This window comes from Calliopsis andreniformis, unplaced genomic scaffold (genome assembly GCF_051401765.1).
Source record: "Calliopsis andreniformis isolate RMS-2024a unplaced genomic scaffold, iyCalAndr_principal scaffold0046, whole genome shotgun sequence".
In the NCBI taxonomy this organism is placed as follows: Eukaryota; Metazoa; Arthropoda; class Insecta; order Hymenoptera; family Andrenidae; genus Calliopsis; species Calliopsis andreniformis.
In genome coordinates, this window is record NW_027480455.1 from 689,311 (window position 1) to 695,304 (window position 5,994).

A 5,994-nucleotide genomic window follows, 5' to 3' on the forward strand; every position below is an offset into this window, starting at 1 on the left:
GAGGACTGAGGATTAGGGTTGAGGGTTGAAGATTGAGTATTGATGATTGAAGATGGGAGGATTGAGGATTGAGGGTTGAGGGTTGAGGACGAGGGCTGACGGTTGAGGATTGAGGTTTGAGGATTGTGGATTGAGGATTGAGAATGAGGGCAGAGGGTTGAGGATTGAGGTTTGAGTATAGAATCCTGAGAATTCAGGATATTCTATTGGGTATTGAGAATTGAAGATTGATGGTTGAGTATTGAGGATCGAGGATTGAGGATTGAGGATTGACGATTGAGTATTGAGAATTGAGAATTGAAGATTGAGGATTGAGGATTGGGGATTGAGGATTGAGTATTGAGGATTGAGGATTGAGGATTGAGGATTGAGGATTGAGGATTGAGGATTGAGGATGGAGAATTGAAGATTGGGTATTGAGTATTGAAGATTGAGGATTGGGTAAAGCGCATTGAACATTGAGGATTGAGGATTGAGGATTGGGGATTGAGGATTGACGATTGAGGATTGAGTATTGTGGATTGAGAATTGAGGATTGATTCTTGAAGATTGAGTATTGAGGATTGAAGGTTGAGGATTGAGGATTGAGGATTGAGGATTGAGGATGAGGGCTGAGGGTTGAGGATTGAGGTTTGAGGACTGAGGACTGAGGATTGAGGATTGAGAATTGAGGATTGAGGATTGAGGGTTGACGATTGAGGATTGGGTATTGAGGATTGAAGAATGTGGATTGAGGATTGAGGATTGAGGATTGAGGATTGAGGATTGAGGATTGCGGATTGAGGATTGAGGATTGAGGATTGAATATTGAGTATTGAGGATTGAATATTGAGGATTGAGGATTGGGGATTGAGGATTGCGGATTGAGGATTGAGGATTGAGGATTGAATATTGAGTATCGAGGATTGAATATTGAGGATTGAGGATTGAGGGTTGAGGATTCAGGGCGAGGACTGACGGTTGAGGATTGAGGTTTGAGGATTGAGGATAGAGGATTGAGGACTGAGGATTGGGGATTGAGGATTGAACATTGAGGATTGAAGATTGAGGTCTGGGGATTGAGGATTGAAGATTGTGGATTAAGGATTGAGGATTGGGTATTGAGGATCTAGGATTGGAGATTGATTATTGAGGATTGAAGATTGAGGATTGAGGATTGAGGATTGAGAATTGAGAATTGAGTGTGAGGACTGAGGGTTGAGGATTGAGGTTTGAGGAACGAGGATTGAGGATTGGGGATTGAGGACTGAGGATTGACGATTGAGTATTGAAGGTTGAGGATTGATTACTGAGCATTGAGGATTGAGGATTCAGGATTGATGATTGAGGATTGAGGATTGAGGATTGAGGATTGAAGATTGAGTATTGAGGATTCAAGATTGAGGACTGAGGATTGAGGATTGAGGATTGAAGATTGAAGATTGAGTATTGAGGATTGAAGATTAAGATTGAGGATTGAGGATTGAGCATTGAGGATTGAGGATTGAGGATTGAATATTGAGGATTAGGGACTGAGTATTGAGTGTTGAGTGATGAGAATTGATGTTTGTGGATAGAGATCTGAAGGTTGCAGATTTAGTATTGAGTACTGAAAACTGTGAATTGACGATATTCTATCGAGGATTGAGGATTGACAACTGATTGTTGAGGACTCAGGTCTGAAGATTGAGGATTTAGGATTGAGGATTCAGGATTGAGGTTTGAGGACTGAGGATTGAGGATTGACTATTGAAGATTGAGTATTGATGATTGAAGATTGCGGATTCGGTATTGAGTATTGAAGAATGAGGATTGAGGATTGAAGACTGAGTATTGAGGATTGAAGATTGAGGATTGAGTATTGAGGATTGAGGATTGAGGATTGAGTATTGAGGATGGAGGATTGAGGATTGGGTATTGAGTATTGAAGATTGAGGATTGGGTAAACCACATTGAACACTGAGGATTGTGGATTGAGGATTGGGGATTGAGGATTGACGATTGAGGATTGAGTATTGTGGATTGAGTATTGAGGATTGATTATTGAAGATTGAGTACTGAGGATTGGAGGTTGAGGATTGAGGATTGAGGATTGAGGATTGAGGATGAGGGCTGAGGGTTGAGGATTGAGGTTAGAGGACTGTGGACTGAGGATTGAGGATTGAGAATTGAGGATTGAGGATTGAGGATTGAGGATTGAGGATTGGGTATCGAGTAATGAAAACTGTGTATTGATGATATTCTATTGAGGATTGAGGATTGACAACTGATTGTAGAGGACTGAGGGCTGAAGATTGAGGATTCAGGATCGAGGATTCAGGATTGAGGTTTGAGGACTGAGGATTGAGGATTGAGGATTGAAGATTGAGTATTGATGATTGAAGATGGGAGGATTGAGGATTGAGAGTTGAGGGTTGTGGACGAGGGCTGACGGTTGAGGATTGAGGTCTGACGATTGTGGATTGAGGAATGAGAATGAGGGCAGAGGGTTGAGGATTGAGGTTTGAGTATAGAATCCTGAGAATTCAGGATATTCTATCGAGTATTGAGAATTGAGTACTGATGGTTGAGTATTGAGGATCGAGGATTGAGGTTTGAGGGTTGAGTATTGAAGATTGAGGATTGATGATTGAGGATTGATGATTGAGGATTGAGGATTGAGGATTGAGGATTGACGATTGAGTATTGAGAATTGAGAATTGAAGATTGAGGATTCAGGATTGGGGATTGAGGATTGACTATTGAGGATTGAGGATTGAGGATTGAGGATTGACGATTGAAGATTGGGTATTGATGATTGAAGATTGAGGACTGAGGATTGATGGATGAGGTTTGAGGACGAGGTCTGACGGTTGAGAATTGAGGTTTGCGGATTGAGGATTGAGGATTGAGGATTGAGGATTGAGGATTGAAGATTGAGTATTGAGGATTGAAGACTGAGGATTGAGGTTTGAGGATTGAGAAATTGAGGATTGAAGATTGAGGATGGAGGATTGAGGATTGAGGATTGAGGGTTGTGGATTGAGGACGAGGACTGAGGGTTGAATATTTATGTTGAGGTCTGAGGATTGAGGAATGAGGATTGAGATTTGAGGATTGAGGATTGAGGATTGAAGATTGAGGATTGGGTATTGAGGATTGAGGATTGAGGATTGAAGATTGAGGATAGGGTATTGAGGATTGAAGAATGATGATTGAGGATTGAGGATTGAGGATTGAGGATTGAATATTGAGTATTGAGGATTGAAGATCGACTATTGAGGATTGCGAATTGAGGATTGAGGGTTGAGGATTGATCATTCAGGATTGAGCATTGAGGATTGAAGATTGAGAATTGAGGATTGAGGATTGAGGATTGAGGATTGAGTATTGAGGATTGAAGATTGGGTATTCATGATTGAAGATTGACGATCGAGGATTGAGAATTGAGGATTGAGTATTGAGGATTGAGGATTGAGGATTGAAGATTGAGTATTGAGGATTGAATGTTGAGGATTGTGGATTGAGGATTGAGCATTGAGGATTGAATATTGAGGATTGGGGACTGAGTGTTGAGGGTTGCATGATGAGAATTGAAGTTTGTGGATAGAGATTTGAAGATTGCAGATTGAGTATTGAGTAGTGAAAACTGTGAATTGATGATATTCTATCGAGGATTGAGGATTGACAACTGATTGTTGAGGACTCAGGGCTGAAGATTGAGGATTCAGGATTGAGGTTTGAGGACTGAGGATTGAGGTTTGAAGAGTGAAGATTGAGTATTGATGATTGAAGATTGTGGATTGGGTATTGAGTATTGTAGAATGAGGATTGAGGATTGAGGATTGAGGATTGAGGATTGAAGACTGAGTATTGAGGATCGAAGATTGAGGATTGAGGATTGAGGATTGAGTATTGAGGATGGAGGATTGAGGATTGGGTGTTGAGTATTGAAGATTGAGGATTGGGTAAACCGCATTGAACACTGAGGATTGTGGATTGAGGATTGGGGATTGAGGATTGACGATTGAGGATTGAGTATTGTGGATTGAGTATTGAGGATTGATTATTGAAGATTGAGTACTGAGGATTGGAGGTTGAGGATTGAGGATTGAGGATTGAGGATTGAGGATGAGGGCTGAGGGTTGAGGATTGAGGTTAGAGGACTGTGGACTGAGGATTGAGGATTGAGAATTGAGGATTGAGGATTGAGGATTGAGGATTGAGGATTGGGTATCGAGTAATGAAAACTGTGTATTGATGATATTCTATTGAGGATTGAGGATTGACAACTGATTGTAGAGGACTGAGGGCTGAAGATTGAGGATTCAGGATCGAGGATTCAGGATTGAGGTTTGAGGACTGAGGATTGAGGATTGAGGATTGAAGGTTGAGTATTGATGATTGAAGATGGGAGGATTGAGGATTGAGAGTTGAGGGTTGTGGACGAGGGCTGACGGTTGAGGATTGAGGTCTGAGGATTGTGGATTGAGGAATGAGAATGAGGGCAGAGGGTTGAGGATTGAGGTTTGAGTATAGAATCCTGAGAATTCAGGATATTCTATCGAGTATTGAGAATTGAGTATTGATGGTTGAGTATTGAGGATCGAGGATTGAGGTTTGCTGGTTGAGTATTGAAGATTGAGGATTGATGATTGAGGATTGATGATTGAGGATTGAGGATTGAGGATTGAGGATTGACGATTGAGCATTGAGAATTGAGAATTGAAGATTGAGGATTCAGGATTGGGGATTGAGGATTGAGTATTGAGGATTGAGGATTGAGGATAGAGGATTGACGATTGAAGATTGGGTATTGATGATTGAAGATTGAGGACTGAGGATTGATGGATGAGGTTTGAGGACGAGGTCTGACGGTTGAGGATTGAGGTTTGCGGATTGAGGATTGAGGATTGAGGATTGAGGATTGAGGATTGAAGATTGAGTATTGAGGATTGAAGACTGAGGATTGAGGTTTGAGGATTGAGAAATTGAGGATTGAAGATTGAGGATGGAGGATTGAGGATTGAGGATTGAGGGTTGTGGATTGAGGACGAGGACTGAGGGTTGAATATTTATGTTGAGGTCTGAGGATTGAGGAATGAGGATTGAGATTTGAGGATTGAGGATTGAGGATTGAAGATTGAGGATTGGGTATTGAGGATTGAGGATTGAGGATTGAAGATTGAGGATAGGGTATTGAGGATTGAAGAATGATGATTGAGGATTGAGGATTGAGGATTGAGGATTGAATATTGAGTATTGAGGATTGAAGATCGACTATTGAGGATTGCGAATTGAGGATTGAGGGTTGAGGATTGAGGATTGAGGATTGAGTATTGAGGATTGAAGGTTGATGATTGTGGATTGAGTATTGAGGGTTGAGGCTTGAATATTGAGGATTGGGGACTGAGTGTTGAGGGTTGAGTGTTGAGAATTGATGTTTGTGGATAGAGATTTGAAGATTGCAGATTGAGTATTGAGTATTGAAAACTGTGAATTGATGATATTCTATTGAGGATTGAGGATTGACAGCTGATTGTCAAGGACTGAGGGCTGAAGCTTGAGGATTCAGGATTGAGGATTCAGGTTTGAGGTTTGAGGACTGAGGATTGAGGATTGAGGATTGCGGATTGAGGATTGAGGATTGAGGATTGAATATTGAGTATTGAGGATTGAATATTGAGGATTGAGGATTGGGGATTGAGGATTGCGGATTGAGGATTGAGGATTGAGGATTGAATATTGAGTATCGAGGATTGAATATTGAGGATTGAGGATTGAGGGTTGAGGATTCAGGGCGAGGACTGACGGTTGAGGATTGAGGTTTGAGGATTGAGGATAGAGGATTGAGGACTGAGGATTGGGGATTGAGGATTGAACATTGAGGATTGAAGATTGAGGTCTGGGGATTGAGGATTGAAGATTGTGGATTAAGGATTGAGGATTGGGTATTGAGGATCTAGGATTGGAGATTGATTATTGAGGATTGAAGATTGAGGATTGAGGATTGAGGATTGAGAATTGAGAATTGAG